Source organism: Lissotriton vulgaris, chromosome 3_1, assembly GCF_964263255.1.
Source record: "Lissotriton vulgaris chromosome 3_1, aLisVul1.2, whole genome shotgun sequence".
NCBI classification, from domain to species: Eukaryota; Metazoa; Chordata; class Amphibia; order Caudata; family Salamandridae; genus Lissotriton; species Lissotriton vulgaris.
In genome coordinates this window covers 1841368685-1841391643 of record NC_141689.1, presented here as the reverse complement: position 1 = coordinate 1841391643, position 22959 = coordinate 1841368685, and the positions used below count along the sequence as shown (strand labels likewise).

At 42.9% G+C, this 22959-nt stretch overlaps 1 protein-coding gene across 2 annotated transcripts in view; it reads right to left on the bottom strand.

The window, feature by feature from the left end:
- FHIP1A (FHF complex subunit HOOK interacting protein 1A) overlaps positions 1-22959 on the bottom strand; it is a 392657-nt gene that overhangs the window by 137367 nt on the left and 232331 nt on the right. The window lies entirely within an intron of this gene.

The following is a 22959-nucleotide window of genomic DNA, read 5'->3' as shown; positions in this document are numbered from 1 at the left end:
CAAAAATATTGTACTGTCTACTAGGAAAATCAAATTGTGACTTTTTGCACTCCACAGCCTACATACCTTATATTTATTTATCAGTGGTGTTGTAATATTATATCACTTCCTGTTTTTCGTTGAATAATTACAGGCCGGGTTTCAGTCTCTGCAATGGGGAAAAAAGGATGGAGTCAGGCTTCACAGTAGCGAGCCACAATTCAGCATCAGGCAGGCAGTGGACAGGGTGTCTTCTGGTGACCAACATCGATGGACGAAGCGTCGGCTGCAATGGAGGAGTGCCGCTAATAGGAGGATTTTTTTTCTGCAGGCAACTTACTTACCACTTCCAACAGGACCACTACAACCACATAGATACAGTATCCCTTGCCTTTTTCTCTGACTGTGACTGCATTTCTTGGATCTCTCTCTGCTTCTAAATTGATCCCTTAACACATCACTTAGTCCACTCCACTATCACATCTGCACCACACATAGTCATTTGTAAGTGCTCCTACGTAATTCGCAAGTCGCAGCACGCCCCAGGCCGTAGAGGACTGGGATGGCCCCAATGATGAAGCATGTCACCAAGGGGCAACCCTGGTGAGTGAGGGGACACCTAGAAAACAAGCAATTTCTCCTTTTCTATCTACTATACCTTCCAGACCAACCCCACTGAGTGTTGTTGTGAATGGATTTATAGTGACCAGCAAGGCTCTCGGGTATCTGGCTAAGTACAGAGACCTTATGTTGAATATCGTTATCAATAATTCCACACAGGCCCTGTACTGTCGCATTCTTTCTTCCACAGTTGTCGAATGTACTACTTACTTTTCACTGACATGCATGCAGTAGTGCATGCACTTTCAAAGATTGATGGATAGGTTTGTACCCAAAGAATTGTTTATGTTCCATTGTTTGTCTATGCTGTGCTTTTTTTTACAGGGTGTCTTCTGGTGACCAACATCGATGGACGAAGCGGCGGCTGCAATGGAGGAGTGCCGCTAAAAGGAGGATTTTTTTTCTGCAGGCAACTTACTTACCACTTCCAACAGGACCACTACAACCACATAGATACAGTATCCCTTGCCTTTTTCTCTGACTGTGACTGCATTTCTTGGATCTCTCTCTGCTTCTAAATTGATCCCTTAACACATCACTTAGTCCACTCCACTATCACATCTGCACCACACATAGTCATTTGTAAGTGCTCCTACGTAATTCGCAAGTCGCAGCACGCCCCAGCCCTTAGAGGACTGGGATGGCCCCAATGATGAAGCATGTCACCAAGGGGCAACCCTGGTGAGTGAGGGGACACCTAGAAAAAAAGCAATTTCTCCTTTTCTATCTACTATACCTTCCAGACCAACCCCATTGAGTGTTGTTGTGAATGGATTTATAGTGACCAGCAAGGCTCTCAGGTATCTGGCTACAGAGACCTTATGTTGAATATAGTTATCAATATTTCCACCCACGCCCTGTACTGTCGCATTCTTTCTTCCACAGTTGTCGAAAGTACTACTTACTTTTAACTGACATGCATGCAGTAGTGTATGCACTTTCAAAGATTGATGGATAGGTTTGTACCCAAAGATTTGTTTATGTTCACATTTGTTTGTCCATGCTGTGCTACTTTTTCTTGTCTCCCAAAACCTTTCCCAAAAACCCCCGTACCCATCCATTTTTCAAACCCTAACCCTCTTCCCCCGGGCTGTGTGGTTTTGATTGATGTGTGACTAAATTACAGCAATAAATCCACACACTTGCTGGGGAGGATAAGGTAATAGCAACAGGCTGGTGAAGAAATCCGAGGATATATTCTTACTCTGCTTGACAAAGACCCATGGCTAATGTCAAAGAACTTCAACCGAATTAGTTATACTTTAACATTTGTTAGGCTACAATGTGGCACTGTTCTAGTGTACTTCTGTCACCTGCTATATTCTGTATTGTACCTTTGTATTGCTCAGGAGGACAAACCAGATTTCATTTTCTTTTTTTTCATAGGCAAGCAACTGCCACTGTGTCACACCACTAGTACCACCGCTATGAGGAAATTTTATCCGCCCAGGATTGCCAACCTTATTTGCTGTTTCCCGTGGAGCCAGCCCTGGGCCTAGCCCTACTTGCAAACAGAAATTACAGGTAAGATAGGCGTTTGGTTGGAGGTAGTATAATGGAGTATTAGGAGAGACGAGAGATTTGATTGACGGTAGTACTACTAAAGTCCTAGGACTATTCAGGAAAACAAACTTACTGTTATGTTAAACCCCCACCCACCAGACTCAAAAGCAGTAAAAAACAGGTATGGTCAGATAAAGTTTCAAAAAGTATATTTTTATAGCCCTAACAAAATAATCTCCCGCAAGACCCTCCCTAACCCCAACGATTGTCCTTCAAAAGTCCCCAAAAATCACAACTCCCAATTCCCACCCCCCAAAAGTCTCTAAAAAAGGGGCAAGGGACACTATGGCAGGGTGCTGTTGGAATTAGCAGCCAGGGCATCATGCTCCTTGCGGAGGGTGGCAAGTTCGAAGCGGAGGCCCTCCACCACGTTCTTATAATTATGGACCTCCTGCTCCAGGTAGGACAGTCTGAGGGATAAGCGGCGCCGGTGTGCCTTGCAAATCCTGTGAGGGGCAGCTGCTTTCTTTGCTGCTGGGCGGTGGCGTTTGGCTTTGGTAGCCCGGCTCCGTACCGCTGGAGCACTGCGCTGGCTGGCAGCACGCACGGAGGAGGATGCAGCTGTCCCAGTGGACGTTGTTGTTGTACCAGACTGCGTCTCCTCCTCCTCCAGGGCCACCAGCCGCCGATATTCAGCAACAGTGGCATCCAGCCTCCGTTGCCGGGCCATTCGAGCCAGCTCCTTCCTCCTTGATGGTGTCTTGGATTTGGAAGGAGCAACTACATGAAAAAAGAAAGACATAGTCTGTAACCAATGCTCCTTAAGATTAACACAAAATGATTGAGCAGAAAGTTGTCACAGTACAAGTAGCAAATTGAAAGCACAGTGCATAACTATTGAGGACAGTATCTATGTAACCTCCGACTTCTTCATCCTTGCTCTAACATTAGTGGGAGTTTAAGGAACAAATTCTACGAGCACTATGGACTTCTATTACAGTCGACTATGACAGTACACCACTCTTATTCTTCTTCTTCTCTCTTGTTTAGGAAAATTGGTACGTTATCTTATGCAAGCCGGCATAATGCCAGCGCAGTGAACTTGCACCCGAGAAAAACAGACGCACACCATGGTGAGTGAGACAGACTTGCGTTACTGTACCGGTCCAGTACATGCAGGTGGTGAAGCTCTTACTTTTCTATTACGGGTGGCACTGAGAATACTCTGTTAAAAGGGCTACTGCTTAATTAATTTAGCTTTCACCCTACAGTGCAAATGAGTATTAGAAAAGGAAAATGAAGAAGCTAAATTATCGGATTATCTATCACTTCACATGGGATGTATTTGATGACATATGGGATGACTTTAGGTGCTTTGCTTATTATTGAGTGAACAGTGATACCCCCACACATGAATGACGTACTACTACTAAACTAAAGTTATTAAGGGAGGTAGGGAGTGTCCACCGTAATAACTGGATATATGCTGTGCTTGCAGTTGCAATACAAACTACTGCTACTATTCATGGTAGTCTTTGGACAACGTTACAACTTCTTTTCCTTCCTTTTCCTACACTGGAACGGACGTGCGGGTGCGGTGTTACATGCTCTTCAAAGTAACACTTAGTTCATCCAGTGACCGTCTACTCTCTCTAGATTCACATATGCTATCTAAGAGTCAGATAGTACCATGAATGATCCAGGCATCCATCCATTCAAAGTATATTGCACACATACAGTTTCTGTCTCACCCACCCAGGCTGTTCTCCTTCCACCCATCCTTGCTTCATCATTCACCCAGCCATGCACCATACCATTTTCTTACCTTCCCAGCCACCTCGGGGACCAAGCAAACACATATCATTCTTCTTTGCCAGTCATCATTACATTTCTCGTGCTTCCACACTTACACCCTTCTTTCGCTTTTCGTTCATCCCATCCATCAAGTTCACCTCAGATCTGATTGGGATTCTTCTCGCCAAAAACTTCACAGCTAAGTCGAAGTACATTTAGAGGAGGCTACTACCTGCTTTTTTTATAATACACCCGTGCAGAAAGCACACTCTGCAGTCTTCAATCCCAATGACTAAGGAATGTATAGCTTACCTCTGCCCGCCACCACAGTGTGAACCCTCACAGGCATGTCCTTGTCCGGCACTTGCACCGCCTCCTCCCCAGAGTTGTCCTCCTCGTCCAATGCCACCACCACCTCCGCGCTGGCCCCGTCTCCAGATGTTCCACCTACAAAGTACATTTAATAATGTTAGAATACACCACTCACTACTATATAATATTTGGTCTAGGAGGAAGAAAGAAATGTGAAAAAAAGTGTACAATTTAATAATTTTTGACTGTGTACTCTAGAGTAAAAATGTCCCTTTTTCCACGGAAGGCTGTTGTCTTGCTGCACTTTTTGGCACAACTGATGAATGTTTGCTTTTTACTTTTTAACACGCACCACTTTTTCTCCTAACAGACAGAACCTTGACTTCTAAGAACACGAGCAGGATCAAGTTCAAACCAGGTGAGAGCTCGGCTCGACCACAAGAAATGTGTCCAATTAATCGTCAGCACTAAGCACTTTTCCATTTTCAGTTACACGTTCACTTTTATGACAAACTTGAATTTAATAAATGTGTTTACTTTTAATAAAGCTTTTAAACTTAAATAGACTCTGTGGTTTTTGGTCCTCCAGACTAGAGTGGATGAGCTATAGGTTTTCGAATTTTTGCAAGCATGAGTCCGTGCCTCTGCCATCGGTGACTTTGGGAGCTAAATGACTCTGCCACACTATTTAGTCAGTAAGGAGATTGGGGGTTCAACTACAAAGTCTGTTATCACTGAGGTATGTGGAAAGTCTAACAGTTACAGCACCTATTATAATTGATAAGCTAAGCGATGCATTATTTAGTGTCCATAGTTCTGTTTGTGCAGATTTGTCCCTGCAACAGTAGTAGAATGGATTGTCCTCCTATCGAAACCAAAAGTAAAGTAGTATCTTATTATTTCTTGGTGGTGGTCATTCACCTTTTTATTGTTGGCAATGGTCAAAGCATAAACATTTAGAATACTTGAAAAGACATTATGGACAATCCCAGAGGACTACACTCAGTGCATAGAGCTATTGCTGACTAGAATGGGAGTCCAATGGAAATGCCAAATGTGCAATCTTAGTTAGCTACACAGACAGACTAATAAGAATAATCTAGTAATACCACACGGAGTCATAGTCGAGGCAGGATAAGAATTTAGATCCTGTCTACAAGAAGATCAAAGACGATTTAGAAAAAATCGAATGAGGAACGCTAGGAAAAAATAAGTACTCTATATTAAAATTAAAACTTACTGGGGCCAGCAAAGGTGCCCTCGACTGCCCGGTCCTGGCCTGCATCGACAACAGCACCCTCCTCCTCCTCCTCCTGTGTCCTCCTCTTGCCCCTGGGGGAAGCTGATGTACAACATGAAAGAAAGAAAAACAGAAAACATGGATGATATTTCTCAACCAAATCAAACATTTAAAAAAGAACTAACAAAGTAACAAAATATTTTTGCGAAATAGCAAATAGGGAACGACTCCACGGGATATATTATTGACCAATCTCATGTGGTCGACTACGTCATTACTTTAGTATTGCTTGATTTGAGGACCGTCGAATTGGAAACTACCCTATGTAACTCACTAAACAAAGTACTAAAAAGGTTTGCCTAGGATTGGCAGGCAGCAGTCCGCAGCACGCAAAGTGACAGCCAAAGTCCATCGTGATTGAAGATCAGCGACAACACTAAAGTTTCCTACTACATTCACCAGTCATTAAAATACTCAAACTATTAATCCACCACCACTATTTCTTCTTATCGCCATGTGTACAAAGGAAGGACTGGACTTGAGTCTGTAGGGGCTGATTTAGAAGGCCCTTCCGGCTCTTTTGCTCCATTGTTGCGTGACTTTTGTGACGCAGCGACAGCACAAAAGAGGCGCAATGGTGCGGCGTATATTAACAACGTGACGCATCTGGGAGATGCATCACGTTGTAAAGCCCTGCGCCAATAGGGGTGTTCCGGCGCAAGGGAGGGCGTTCCTGCGCAGGAACGCATCCTAAAACTGGCTGAGGGAAATCTACAAGATTTCAATCAGTCACTTTGAGGACAATGATGCGTGACTCAAACCCTGCGCCTGCTTGAAGCAGACGTACGGCTTGACGCAGCATTGGGGAGATAGGGCACCCCAGAGCATTGATGGAGCTGCACCATCGTTGCGACGCAACTCCAGCAATGCGCCGCCTTTACGGCACAGATGCGTAACGCTTTGGTGACGTTTTGGGCCCATGGCGCGCCGCATTGTAATTTTGTGGATATACACCAACTCTTGGTTTCTAATGAAAATATAACAAAAAAGAAAAATTTTCACTAGTGCATAAAATAATAAATAAACTAGTGAAGTAAACAAAAAAACGGACCCCTATGTTTGTTTCATATAGGTCAGATAAAAATTATTTGAAAAATACCCGGTACTGGCAGTTGTTTTGTTGGTTAATAGTTTGGACTCAGCCTTGCTGGTTAGGAGTCACGATCCTGTGTCGTTATTACTGATAGTGTAGCGGACGCTAGTTCGCGAGATCGTTAGAGGTTTAAATTATCCTCTTCCTCTACTTTTCTATTTCTTATGAAATAGGATACCTCTTCCTTCTCCTTTAGGAAGTATAGTGTGTATATATGTACTAACATCACCCTAAGTGTTGTCTTTTGTGTTTTGTGGTTAAGTGTTATGTCTGAGAAAGATACGTTCTCTTATACGGAGGACCACATTCGAAAATTAATTAGTGAACCCCCCATTTTTGCTTCTGCCACACTTAGTGTAACAGCACAAACTCAAAATGAGTCTGATAAATTAATCAGATTACGGAAAAAACAAATAAGGACAGACCTCCATGGTCACTTTTTACTTTTACATCTGCGAGCTGGTACAATACCATCAGGCCTACAAATTAGAAACACTCCAATGGTGTTTACCAATGACCCTGATTATAAAAAGGGTTTTAGTGGTATCGAGACAAAATGTAGTAGAGACCTAATGGTCTTGACTATTGAGACTGCGCAGAGACTATCGAGGAAAGAACTAGCTGAAATTTCAGTCTTGGAGTCGGAAATTCAAAACAACCAATTGATCGAAAAATAGAAAAAGAGCTATTAGAATTCAAGGATTACACAGTAACCCAAAAAGGGAGCAAATTCGATCTCGACCAAAAAAACTTTTCATTGGAATCTGTATATCCATACTTACAACCGGATTTTTATTCGAGACCAAACCAACGCCGATTTTTCCAGGAAAACCAGGGGAGATCACGAAATAAATATTTGACTTTTTCTGATACCTCGTCCTCCTCAACAGGGGGTGAATCGGATTCGAGTGATATACGAGGGAATCGGAATCAGAACCCTAGAGGCAATCAACAGATTCAACCACAAACATCTCAACCTTTTTTATCGAGAGGCCAAAGGAGAGGCAGAGGCCGCAATCGTCAAAACAATCAGCCATGGGAAATGCGGACACGTCATCAATACTACAGGAGCTAGATCAGTCACCTGTGTTTAATTTATCCAACCGGATTTTAACTACAACAGAAATGTCAATTCTGGGAAAAGGATTATCATATGTCCCTGTCCGCCCTACAGACTTCACAAAAATGAAGATAGAAGTTTTGGAATTCTGCAGAAAAATAAGGCTTAAAACGTTTTTTGCGGACTCAGCCCCCGAAACATCTAAAGAGGTAACGGGCCTCCGCAATAAATCTGCTTTTATTCCACCAGGCTCAAAAATCCCAAAGGAGGTGATTACATTTGAAAAGACACTATTATCAGGAATATCATCTTTAGAAAATAAAAAGCATTACGTTAAGTATAACATATCTAAAAAGGAGAAAGACGCCATCTTCTCACTAAAAAATGATCACACTTTGATAATAAAACAGGCAGACAAAGGCGGGGCAATAGTCCTTTGGGATGTCGATAAATACAAAAATGAGGTGAAACGTCAATTAAATGACCCTAGGTGCTATAGGTTGATTAACAAAAACCCGGTTGAGGACTTACAAAAGGAACTTTTTTCTATCATTCAGGAGGGATTGGACATTGGAATCCTTGGTCCTAAGGAATTCTCATACCTTCAGAACAAGTACCCAAGGACACCTTTATTTTATGTCCTTCCCAAACTCCACAAGAACCCCAATGATCCACCAGGCCGCCCAATAATATCTGGGTGTGCATCTTTGATTGAGCCGATCTCAAAATATATTGACTTCTTTTTAAAACCATTGGTGGCAAATGTGCCATCTCATTTGCAGGATACCACTGATTTTTTGAATCAGATTGCATCAGTACCATTTGAGGAATCAACACAGCTCATGGTTACTATGGATGTAACCTCATTATATACTCAGAAACCCCAAGACCAAGCACTGGAAACCCTTACTTATTTTTTGGATCAAAGGGAGCAGCCCACACAAGTACCTACTGCATTTCTCATTCAACTTGCCAAATTTGCTTTACAGAAAAATTATTTTCTGTTTGACAAAGACTTTTACTTTCAAACAAAGGGGGTGGCCATGGGCTGCCCCTTTGCGCCGGAATTGGCAATATTATTTATGGGACTTTATGAAAAGAAATTTATTTACAATGACAACCCCTACTTCGAACATATTACAAAATATCTTCGATTTATCGATGATGTTTTTATTATATGGTCAGGGTCGCAAGAAAAGTTGGAGGAATTCATGGTCTGGATTAACAACAGAACGGAGGATATAAAATTCAGCCATTGCTCTTCAAACAGGACTATCACATTTCTGGACATAAAAGTTTATGTATCAGATGGCGTATTAGTAACAACATTATTCAAAAAGCCGACTGATCGGAATAAGGCCTTGCACTACTCTAGCCATCATCCCAGAAGTCTAAAGGACAACCTCTCTTTTGGACAATTTCTCCGGATCAGGAGAAATTGTTCCAACAGGGAGGAATATTTCCATCATGCCAATGAACTGCTGTTGAAATTAATCTCCAGAGGATACCCCAAAAAATTGCTAAAGCACACGTTAAAACGTGTGTGGTGGATCCCACGGGAAACTCTGTTACTAAAAAAGACACATGCAGAACAGAAAAGAATAGTATGTGTCTCGACCTACAGTCCTCATGCTAACATTCTGCGTAAAATGATAATCCAAAACTGGCATTTAGTCAAGGGTCTCAATTGTGAATTGAATGAAGTCCCACTCTTTGCCTTTAAGAAAGAGAAGAACATCGCTCAACATATTGTCAGGGCAGCATTGCCCCAGACAAAAAAAAGCATCTATCAGAGGAATGCTGGGGCTCCCCCCTGTCCAAGGACATCATAAATGTGGCAATTGTTCATGTTGCTCACAAACAAATGAAGGATCAGTGTTCTCTTTCAATGGGATACATTGGAAGCATAACACATTTACCAACTGCCTTACGAAAAATGTGGTCTATGGGGTCATATGTCCTTGTCCCAAGTTGTACATAGGGAAGACAACGCAGGAAATCCGTCATCGGATAACACAGCACAAGTCGAGACTAAGAAAGGAGACACCCAATGCACCACTAGTACATCATTGGATAACTCACCAACATAAAGATGAAGATCTACAATGGACTGTAATTTCTAAAATTGAGAATGATATTCGAGGAGGGAACTTGGAAGAAAGACTAAATCAGCGAGAAGCAATGCTCATTATGAAGTATAACACCGCCATCACTGGCCTTAATGAAATTTCTGAAATTATGAGGAGTGATGGGTAAACTACATTTGAATGCCCTTTCTCTTGGTACTTTATCTTCTGTTTGGATATAATCATTCGGACACGGTTGGGCTAAACAGCTATGTACAAACTTACAGGACATTAGACTCAACACCCGTGTCATTTTAAAGAGTGATTATTATTTCCAATGTATAGCCTCCTCAATTTGTCATGGGCTGTTGGAAAAAGCTGCAGTACCTACAGGTACCACTAGCCCCTATCCTGTACTGATACATACACAAGATCATTCGATCTACGAGTCATAGAAGTTGAAAGAATGCATTGAGTTTGGCTTTTATAGGTGGTCACGTCGTTAGTCAGTGTATCGGGTTTCATGCACATAATAACGCCAAAAACCTTTGCCTTTCAGCTAGTATGCCCAGTTTGGGAAAATATTCTTATAACCAATACGAGTGTAACATTGGAGTTAAGAAAAATTGAATTGGTATGCTCTTGATATTAATCTAATTTTTGGAGCGTTCGGAGCCGTATTGAACGTGTAAACAAAGATGTTTAATGAAATCATTTTCGTCTTTTTAACATCAAGGCTATGCACCTTTAAGAAACAGAAGCGTGAGATACACTCGCGATCACGTGATCGCAGCTTTGGCCAATAACACTGCGTGTTGATCGTCAAGTCATTTGCACACCAGGAAATGGTTAGTTCCGTAGTGCTGGCGTCCAGAAAATTGAGGTGAGCAGTAAAACCGAGGGCCGTTTTTGCAGAGCATTAGGATAGTAAAGAATCGTCTGCGTGTCAGTAACACCCGGTCCTGGTTTGTTTTGCAGGACTCGGTTGACTGATTATTGAGCTGCCGTATATCGAGGTTGGGAATAAAATACCATCATTTTCGGTAAGCCCGTGTTCCAAACACTCGATCAAAGTTAACATTGAGCCCAGGTTTAAGCCTCTCCAATGCCCCTTTTCATTCTTTTCACAGAAAATAACATCATTCGCATTGGCTTAAGGTAAGCCACATTGCCTTCATCACAGTCTCCATTAGAGGCTTAATTATAGTCGTCATAGATAAAATATGCTTATGTGTGTTATGTCTCCCCACTTACAGTTGTTTATCGTTTTCCACACGTCTACTACGCCAAGTGTTTTGTGGTCCAATTAACTCAAGGTATGTGCAGAGGTAGTTTTGTGAGGTGTCACTGGTAGCACAAGAATGGGTTTCTTACACTGTAGTTCCTAAAATTGTGTCCGTTTGTTATTCTAGATTATTGGTCCTGAGGAGAACTCCAAATTGGGGAGTTCGAAACGCGTCGACCAGTTGTGAGGTCATTTTGTCAAAAAAACAAAAGAATTTTGTTTAAATAGGTTCATCAAAAGAAGGTGTAAATATTTCAAAAATTGTAAAATTGTGAATATTGTATATATGTACATTTTCAGAAATTGATATAAGATTTATGCATAGTTTTTTAACATTGGACCGCTAGGTTTTGTACTATTTTTTGTTGGATGAATGTAGATGAATGAATGTACTTTGGCCAGTGTGTAAGTCTGTATGTGTGGTCTAATTATTGACAAATTGTGTTTTTGTATTATTTGTAAATATGTCATTGTATTGATTTTGTGGATATACACCAACTCTTGGTTTCTAATGAAAATATAACAAAAAAGAAAAATTTCCACTAGTGCATAAAATAATAAATAAACTAGTGAAGTAAACAAAAAAACGGACCCCTATGTTTGTTTCATATAGGTCAGATAAAAATTATTTGAAAAATACCCAGTACTGGCAGTTGTTTTGTTGGTTAATAGTTTGGACTCAGCCTTGCTGGTTAGGAGTCACGATCCTGTGTCGTTATTACTGGCATTGTAAATACGGCGCACCATGGGTGATGGTGGCGTGACGCACAATTACTGGCGCATCCCTGCAACTTTGCAGGGATGCGCCGGTAATTAAAAATCTGAACCTTAGTGTGTAGCATTACGCAGTTCTTTCAACTACACTCATTCATAATTTCACAGGCCAATGAAATGAACACAAAATCTAAAACAAATAAGCATAGTAGCAACACTACTGAGAAGAAGGAGAGCAGTGTACCTGAAATGCACAGAAGATTTTGAAATAAAATTTACCTACAATGTAATGAGCAGCATTATTGCTCTTGGTAAAAAACAAAAATTTGCAATATAATAACACAGCAGGAGAAAACATAGTAGTAAAGACATAGCTACTACTACTCACCAAGCCCGGGGATCTCAAGGCCAAGGAGGTCGAGCAGATCTCGCTCACGGGTCAGGACATCCGTCCAGCGGTGGGTGGCCTGGTTGTAGGTGCGCCAGACCCGAGAGTGGTGGTAAATGGCCTGGCACACCTTCTCCCACCGCTTCCGGCGCTCCCGGGCCCCGTACCCGGCACTGATCTTGCCGCCTCCCATGATGGTCCTGGGGAGGCGGCGCTGAACATAAAAAATGAGTTGGGCCACCTCCTCCGGGGTAAAGATCTCCCGTGGCATCACTAGCTCCCCCCTCAAACGCCCGCACGGGAGCCGGACACGGGGTGCGGGACCCTTCCCCTTCTCGGGATGCTTCCCGGCTCCCTTCACCATGGTCTGGGCGGAAAGGAATAAAGAAAATAGAATAGGGAAGAGAAGAAAAGAAAAGAGTTTACAAAAGTAGTTTAAAATTAACCAAAAGTAGCAGTAAACACAAAAATATAGGGCTAGAAAAATAGAGGGATAGATAATAAGTAAAATAGATCAAAAAAAACTTCAAACAAGCAAAGGATGGCAGAGATTGACAGAGGATACAAAGACCATGCCCAGAACCATAGCAATGAATGAGAAACAAGATGGCCGCGCCCGTTCACGACCGCGCGGGTAAGTTCGCGCGAGATTTTCCTTGCGAACACGCGCAAGACTGTACTGGCAAGCCGCGGACTTTGCGAGATTACACTTCGCGCCCGGAAACGGAAATACGTCAGGCAAACAAGATGGCTGCGCCCTTGAACGACCGCGAGGGTAACTTCGCGTCTTGCGCTACGAGCGGCTCGCAAAAACGCACAAAACCTTGCCAACTAACACGCCGCAAAAAAAACAAATTGCATATTCGCACGAATTTGCGGCTTCCGAATCCGATCTCGCGCGTGTTCGCACCCCGCGAACCCCGCGAAATTGCAGAAAAACGAGTTTTTCAAAACTGAAAGCACTCGGCAGGGGCAAGAGTTCAAACTCATCATTAGTAACAATTCCCGGTAGTGCTTCCTGACTGGGGCCCCTCCAGAATTTAGTTGCTAGTTGCAACAATTGTATGACCCTGCTCTGACCCTCACAGCAGGCTCATACAATAGCTACAAGTAGGCCACAAAGAAGGTCCTGGGGAAAAAAAATGCACTGCAACAGAAAGCAAAATTACAGATAAGGAAGCAGGTGCCAGACTGGAATTTTAAAACAGTGACACATTAATAAACTAACCCCAAATTAATTCATCTCAGTTGAAGCAGGGCTGGTGTGCTTGCTTTCCCCCCCCATAATCTACAGTAATGATGAACCAGAGGGTGGCATTGATGTAACAGAGGGTTGCAGTGGTGAAACAGAGGGTGCTGGGAACCTGTGATGATGAACCAGACGTAGAAACAACATAATTCGCGACCGTTGCGCGACGAAATGTAAGTTCGCAATTGCGAACTGGTACGAACCCCTCGCGAACTGGCAGAAATCCTTGCGAACACAAAAAAAAAAATCCGCAAATTCGCAAGAATTCGCGGATTTTGCGGATTGCGAGTTCGCAAATCCGCAAAATTCGCGAACGCGAGATTCGCAAAATTCGCCCATGCTTAGCTCTGATACATGCCTCAGTCCCTACCTAGCATCAGAGTGATTAGCAACTTCATCCACTTGAGTCCTTTGGTACCGTCCTCAGAAAGGATATGACTTTATTACCGGCATGCGCGTTCCAAAAACACATAAACACAGAGAAACTAGAAATCCTACCTGTTAGATAGAAATTGTATCTAAAGAGTGACTTAGGGCCAGATGTATCAAAGTGTTTTCCCCATTCTGGGTCTATGGGAAAATGTGTTGATACATATGGCCATTAATTTCTGAAATGTTTCTGATGTAGCGATTCTTGTAAGGACTACCACAGAATCTTGTATAAAGGCTGGATGAACAGTCCAATAACTGTCTGCAGCATTATAGTGGTGAAAATGGGGTTCCTTGTGCCCACCTGGTGTGGCGGATGTTCTATATGGTTGTAGGCCAGATTATTAAGCAGAGCTCCAAAAGAAGCCCTGGTGACCATCGAATTTAGCACTGTTCGGTAGCGCCAGGCACAAGGCACTATTGAAGATTTGAACAAAGAACATTTACTTCCCTTAATTTTGTTTAGAATTCGGTGTCTAAAGTCAAGGCTTAAGGTCAATAACCGCAATAAACTAATTTTCTTTTTTGTCCACAGCGTAACATACATGTGCCCGCTTGCTCTATTTCACCACTTGATGAGGGCAGTCTAGGATAGGGCACAGATGCTGCATGGCACCAGCACCCATTTGAACATGGAGGCACTCCTTAAGATACACAGACACAATCATTTTAAGTTCTAAAACAGTCAACCTCTCTCACCGCACCCACATCACCCCACACCTGAGGGAACTACACTGGCTCCCAATCAACAAAACTAATTTAAAGTTCTCACACAGATACACAAAGCACTACACAAAACCGGCCCCACACACCAAAATATCAGCGTACACTTCTACACACCTCTCAGAAACCACTGCTTAGCCGAACTCTCACTAGCAAGCCGGAGGCCTTGTCTTCTCCTACGCCTTCTCCAAAGTATGGAACAACCTTCCTTTCCACGTCGGAGCCTCCTCTTCACTTCTCGAGTTGTCTTTTGGAGAAGTGTGTTCAAAAAGAGCCAGTGCCAGACCCAAAACGGTTTCTTAGAGATCACAAACAGCACCACCCACTGTTGGCACCATCTAACAAAGGTGCTGAAAGCAAGGGTCTACGGTGTCCTGCAGCGCCCTCTAAATAACCATGCTAGAGTTAGGCAGGTGAATGAGATATAAAGATGCCTTTATATATTGTCTTCATCTTGACACATTTGAGGTGCATTCAAAGACATAGGTCAAAATTCAGACTAATGGCCTTATTACAACTTTGGCGGACCACCAAAGCTGTGGTGTGCCGCCCGCCGGATTACATCTGTAATCCTAGGCGGGTGGGTGGTGCTGCAGCGATCTCGCGGCAGAGGGCTGTTAGGCTCCTAGGAGAAATATAAATAAACAAAAGGAATCCACTCCTTGGGTGTAGGGTGTGTCCTCCAAAATTGGGGAGCACCCTTGTTGTTTTTGGTCCCCTCACACACCAACAGGCCCCTTGGTGTCATGCTTCATCATTGGGGTCCTCGTACCCCTCTATGGGGTACGGCATGCTGCAACCTACGGATACGCGGGAGCCCTTATAATGACTATGTGTGGTGTGGATGAGGTATTTAAATGTGAGTGTGTAGTGGGGTTTTAATCTAAGTGAGTGAAGTTTAAAAAGTACCTGGCTCGTGGGGTGGCAAAAAATTTTAATGGGCCCCCGGGCTGGTGCTATTAAAATTAAGTGTGGGAGGTTATCAACGCAAAACAATGTGCATCATCTCCTTCCTGTGTGCGTTGACATAACATAACATAACATACCATAACATGACAGTCGCTGCTGCAGCTGCACCTGCAGCCACAGTGCTCCTGCTATCACCAGCAAGCGGCACTAAGGACAGAGCAGCAAGGGAAGTGGGTGAGAATGGAGGAGATGTGGGGATATGCACAATGTGCTTCTGATGATGGCTGTTACAGAGGACAGCTCTTACAGGCTGAACTGAACAAAGGAAACTCATAGTTGAAAAAATGCAAATACTTTTAAAAATATGAAGCGTGGGGTCGTGAAGCGGACCCTATGCTGATACACGAGCTGCAGCCCACAGTCTCCTGGGATGGTCAGAAACAGTAAAAGGCGGGACTAATTAAGCATACTGACCAAACAAAAGCAGGCAATTATGAAATGCATGAACAGGAATGAATGGAAAACATGGGAGGTGCTTTAAACCCACAGTCTAGATACAGCATGCCTCGCAGAGCAGCGCATGCGCTGCCTAGGCTCCACTTAAAAACAATGCCCTGTCAGGCCAGCCCTTCTGTACAGCCAGATTGCCCTATATGTCAGTTTGACCCTGCTCACTAATGCAGGTCAGTCCGAATGGTTCAGCAAAAAGTGTGCAGCTAGGAGAGTGTTAGCCTAACCCACCCGGATTTAAATCTGCCAATAGAGAGTTAGACAATCTCTCCTCCTGCTTGGGAGTGTGGGGCACCTGGGAGATGGCATTATTGCTGCTCCTTTATCACGGTAACAATAACATTCTTGAAATACACTTATGTTGCACTTGCAATTGGCAATACTGCTGCTGCAGCAGTTCTTTCATACAACATGTATACCTGTATGGCCTTTCACAATCAGGGCAATCGTGAAGGTACATATTTATTTTAAGAACATGTGATTTATTTGAGTTCTGCTGCCAAACTGTAGGGAATGCTCAACTTACGCATTGCAAAGAGGTCTGTGAACTCTGAAAGTAGAAGATACCAAAGAGGATAGGAAATTGACTAACAGCACTCATTTAATAGATGCGTTTATTGCCTTTTTATGTTTTATTTGACAAGCTGTATTACTTTAACAATGCTTGGTTTTGGAATTTATATGCTTATCCAGCAGCATGCCAAGAAAAACTCCTTTCTGCTTGGCTGTTTTAATCCTGCCACTTGAAACATCCAGCAGGTACCTGAAACGCCTATCTGAGATTACTTTCACTATACAAACTCTTCCTCAAACTTATCGCTTTGGATACGATCTGATGCGAGGACCAAGGTGTATCAAGTGCTACGTAAACAAATGATAGTCGCAAAGCGGAATAAATCATACATTCACCAACAGTCAAGAGATCTGGGTTAAATCCATCGTTCTTTTGCGCACTATGCCACCCCAGTTTAGACCAAGCCACATGCAAACCAGTCTTGACCCTGTGCCTCCTGGGAACAGTCCAGACCTAACTGCCAAGCCAGGACCTCCCTGTACCGGAAACAAGCACCCTGGGACCGGTTTCTGGGTATTACCCATCTTTCGAACACTTCCGGAATTGAACGTTGGAGCAGGGAGGCCGCTTTCCATTTATCAGTGCCCTAGGTCAAAATTGAAATAAAGTGACCAGATAGAATACGGTGATCCATTAAGGAGGAACCAAAGGAAATAAATGATAAAGCCGATATTCAGGGCTTTTATCGTTATTATCTAGTTTATTACCGCAACTAGTACACAAAAGACGGTGGCTCCAACGTACAATTACAACAGGGAGTTGTCAGATGCTTTAAAAGGCGCCAAGTAAATAGCCGAAATAGAGGTGGATACTTCGAATGCTTCAGGAATTATAAAATTGATGAACCATAACCCAATTTAATAAGATTTTAATATAAAAATTGTTTCGTCCTGATGAAGGTGGATATATTCTACTGTACACCGAAACGCCGCATCGACTGTTTCTAACGAACTATATTTGTCTCATCAAGATAAAGAGACATATATATATTCTTTTAGATTGTAACCCATAGGGAGGCTCAATTATGATTTATATGAATAAAAATCCTTTTTAAACAAATATTTTTTATATGTGCTTTGTAGTGTACTGTGATACCCGTGCCAAGCCAGGTCCTCCCTGGATCGGAAACAAGCATTCTGGGACTTGGCAGTTCGGTCTGGACTGTTCCCATGAGGCACAGGTTCAAGACTGATTTGCATATGGTTCGGTCTAAACTGAGGTGGCATGGTGAGCAAAACAACAATGGATTTAACCCAGATCTCTTGACTGGGGGTGAATGCATGATTTATTCAGCATTCCGTCCATCATTTGTTTGCGTAGCACTTTTCACCATAAGTAGATGGGTATGCCCAGACGTGGGTCCCTTGCTCACTGTGCCACTGGATTCAAGCTAGCCTGGCTGATGAAGGGTAATACCCATAAACTGGTACCAGGATGCTTGTTTCCGGTCCAAGGAGGACCTGGCTTGGCAGTTCAGTCTGGACTGTTCCCATGAGGCACAGGGTCAAGACTGATTTGCATATGGCTGGGTCTAAACTGAGGTGGCATGGTGTGCAAAGAAAAATGGATTTAACCCAGATCTCTTGACTGAGGGTGAATGCATGATTTATTCAGCATTCTGTCCATCATTTGTTTGCGTAGCACAAGGTGTATTAAGGGCCTCCTAGTGTACAAAACACAAGCAAGTGGTGTGATGCTCCTAACACATCTCTTATAGCCGACATGTGCCGGATTGCTCATTTCAAAATGCTTCTACAGCTCGCGCTGTTTTAAAAAGGTGATAAAATATCCCCCTCTTTTTTACCAGTATTTATATAATATGGCTTTTTCTTATTCAACTTGATTTTCAATAGGCTCAGCATTTTATATTACTAACAAAATCGTCATGTTTTGGTCTTTTTTCTGTGCCCAATGAATTTCACATAGTGATTCTTCTAACAGAGAGTAGTATAAGGATGTCTTCAAACCGCAGTACCCAAAACACTGGCACAATGAAATGTGAAGATTTTGCACATGGCAGTCATCTGCCTCTCTGAATTAGTCATCAGGGACACACAAAAGAGCAGACCCAAGCTAGACAATTCATCACCTCACATGCAGTCCCATCACTCATCCCTCCCATCAATCAAATTGCAGTGCTCATGAAGAACTAATTAATGTTCCCTTGCTAACAGTCTTGCTAAAACATCTAAAGTTAGACCCAGTTCCATCCTCCTCACATCTGGAGGAATGCAAGCAATACACATTTACGTGGGGCCTAATTAGAGGTGGTGTAACCACCACTGCACTGGGGGTCCGACCACCAAACTACAAGTGAGATGGTGGGAAAACCACAAGCCGTTGCAACTACCGGGGATCCGTGCTCTTGCGGTGGTGGCACAGCAGTCAGAGGAAGTGATATGCTGGCAGTGCAGCACCACCGAGCATACTGCAAGTTTCCTCACTGCCCTTCTTTTCATGGTGGTGAGCCTGCCATGAAAAGGGTGATGGTGAGGTAATTCCTGATGCCACTGTACATGGGAGTGCATTCACGGGGGCACATGGTGTGCCCCCCTGTAGTTTAGAACCCTCTGTGCCTGCACAGAAAGAAATGCATGACATGGTACATTTCTTCCTGTGCAGTAACATGCTGTGGTGCTCCCACAGTGGTGCCTTTCTAAGGCTCTCATTTGAGCCTTAGAGCATCACCGTCGTAGGACCGCCACACCACAGATCGCCCGCTAGGATTAAACTCATAATACGGCAAGCAGTCTAACTACAAGTTTGGGGGTCTTCCTGAGGGGCGTGGCGTGGCATCCCTCAGGAAGACCATGAAACTCGTAATCAGGCCCTCTGTCTGGGATGCTGTTCTCATCCTCCATTTTGTTCCATGGTAAATCAGTGGCTTCCAAAATGGATTTGACTGCTTTCAGTGCTCTAACTCCAAGAAACAGAGTCATACTACTATACATGTGCTGCAACACACACAAACGCACTCTACAAACAACACAGCATGTCAACACAAAACACATAATAGCAGATCCTTATATGATAGAGGCTAGTAGACCACACAGTCACTTACACCGATAAAACAGTCCGCTTAACTATATAAGATCATAAAACAAGACATGCTGCCGCCATCACCACCAATATGATGCTAAACTCAAGAAAGGGAAAGCAATTTTCTATCAACTATGAGGGTGTGCTGGGAGCAACATTCCAGGTCACAGGACAAGTCCTGGACTTTGCATTGTCGGGGACAGTCTGTCCTATGCCTCTGCTCTCTCACTAGATAAGTCTGATACCAGGGACAAAACTAAAAGCCAGGATATCTAAAATACGCATGCACTCAGGCACTCAAGGCATCAGTACACACCCAAATACCACATATGGGTTATTCTTATCCCAGCTAAAATAAATCCTACCAGCAAATAGAGTGTTTGCCTAATTCTAGTGGCAATCAAAATGCTTAGCTTCTTTCCGCACTTTCACATCCTTAGATTGATTGCTATCCCAAATGCCTACTCTTAGTATGTACTAAAACCCTGTGTGATAATTTGGCCTTGACTTAAGACTTTAAATTGTTCCCTATTCTTTCTTTTGAATAATCCCCTCCTCATCTTCATCCTCTGCATGCCTCCTCTCTCTGGATACAGCCTACTCTAAATTGCATGTCTGTCTCCTTTCATCTACTTTATTATATTCTACAAATTGTGTATACCTCATTTTATAGGTCACAACCTTCTCTTCTCTGAAACCAAAGTAATTTAGCCTTACAATACCTAATCTCCTCTAGCCTATCTATTTACTCCGCCAACCATTTGCAAAATCTCGCATAGCTCCCATTATTGAGCACGCCTTACCTCCTATTAATCCAAACTACAACAAAGAAACAAGCAAACCAACATAATGATTTCCTTGTCAGCACAATGTTAATCCCAGTTAGCAACAATAATCACTAACCATTGAAAAACCCTCAATCTTGAACTCCGGAGTGGCGTGTTACTCCATGTAAAGCATCAATGCCTTGCCTGGGGTAGTAAGCACTATATAATGCCAATTACAATACAAGACAATACAACTCATGGACAAGCACCCTATTCAAGACTACTGGTAAAATCCAATTTACTCTGCACTTATGCCACAATTCCATCCCCTAGCTCTGGATGATCTAAGGCAGTATTTCCCTAACTGTAGGTTGTAATCCACTGGTGGGTCACTAGCTGATTTTTGATGGGTCACAAACATCAGAGCAATAATTAAAGATGCCTTTAAATTCTGTGTTTAACATGTCACACTTGGTGATTCAAAGACAGAGGTCAAAAGTCAGGCTGCTCTATTCTTTTAACATGATGATTGGTGTTTACTTTTCTTTCTCTGATTACAATGTGGGAGATGTTTTTTAAGTGAAATATGAGACAATGTAGGATATTGTTTTTTGCAATACCCAACAAAATGTAAAAACCTGTAAATGAACTGTATGCATCCTGGCAGTTAGGAAAGCAAAAGTGAAGCACTTTTTTGTAATTCTGAAGTGTTCTGTAAATAGAGATTTTAATAGTTTCAAAACAAATCAAGACACTCACTTGGTGATGCACAAATGAAAAATATTCACAGAAAGTCGATTTCCACACATTATCCTTTGTGTGCTCTATAGTTTTATCAGTAAAACTGCATATCTGTGCAAATGTAGTTACTATTTCAATGGAAAATGTACTGTCTGATGAATGACAATACGCAACCACACATTGTCTTAGTTACATTTAAAAATCTCCCCGCCTCATGTACATTAAACTTCGGTGGGTCGCCAATGTTTGATGTTCTAAAAGTGGTTCCAAAAAGTTTGGGAACCACTGATCTAAGACTATACTAATAATGACATCTGATTTCTAGCCAATTGAAGGACTGTGATATGGTTCTAACATAAACAAGCAAAGATTTCCAGGGCAAACAACCACCATTAAGCAAATAGATCCATTATTCTGGATTTTAAACTTGGACCTACATTCATTACAAGACAAAGGCAATGGTGTACAAAGCAGTGGGGGCGTACAAAGCAGTGGCGGCTGACATCTATGGAGATGAAAGGTGGGCACGCACATGCAAATATTAATATTTTTAAAAAACTTACCTCAACAGGCATCCTCCACTCCGGACCTCTTCTGAGGAACTCGATGCTGCAGTGCGGGTACCAATCCTGGTGCTGCTCTCATACTGTGAGAGTAGCACCCTAATTGGAGGGAGTGGCCTCACTCAGTGCTCCCCAGCACCCTAGAGGCCTGCACTTATTCTATCAGAGCGCAAGATGGCAGGCCAAAGGGACATGCGCACTTTGAAAATTGCACAAAGAGCCCACCTTCCTCCCTGCTGCTGTCATTCAACAGTGGCCTTGCCTCGGTCTTGATGCTCAGTTCAGGACCAGAGGATGAAAAATAAAATGGTAATAAATTACCATTTTAGGTTTAATCTTTGGGGGTAATGTAAGTGGGGCAACGCTCTTCCGCTCCAATGGAAGAGCCACCCCTGGTGCAAAGAGCCCATCTCTGTTGTGTCACGAACGTTAACAAACTTCTACTGGATGTTATTGGCAGTTTTGTCCCCAGAAATCAACCAGAATCTCCAGCAGCAGAAACAATATATAGCGCTTCAAACTGAAGTGCTTTCATTTCAAAACACAGTACGTAACAGGTGTTCAATCATCCAGAGTAATAGCACTGAATTTATCGACATCAGAAGGATAAAAGGCAGTATTTCTACCTCGGGGTTCAAACCTTTGACATGGAGGGAACACCAGGGGCCAGATGTAGGAGCCCTAATACCGGTCGGTAACGGCCGAATTCGGCCGTTACCAACCGGTATTAGGGTTTCCAGATGTAGGGGGCCTATATTTTACCGAATCGGTAAATTTACAGAATCGGTAAAATACCGAATCGGTATATTTACCGAATCGGAAAAACCACATGTAGGTGGCACTCCTAAGAGTGCCACAGGCCCTTAAAAATCGGTATTTTACCACCCAATCCTATTGGGTGGTAAAATACCGAATTCAGGTGTGCATGCACATCTGTGCATGCACACCTGTGCAATGTGACACACAGACATGCCCTTAGGGCATGTCTGTGTGACACATTGCACACAAGTCCAGAATTGGGGTGCTAGAGGGTGTCAAAGTGACACCCCCTGCACCCTTGCAGGATTCGGTATTTACCGATTCTGTAAATACCGTATCTGTGTTTCACATTGATTCCTATGGGCTTCAAGGCCCATAGGCATCAATGGGAATTACAGATTCGGTATTTACAGAATCTGTAAATACCGACTCTGACAGAATCGGTAATTTTTTACCTACATCTGCCATCTTCCAATTTACCGATTTTCAAATACCGATTCGGTTATGACTCGGTATTTAAAAGTCGGTAAATCGGATTTACCTACATCTGGCCCCAGGTGTCAGCAGTGAGTGGTTAAATA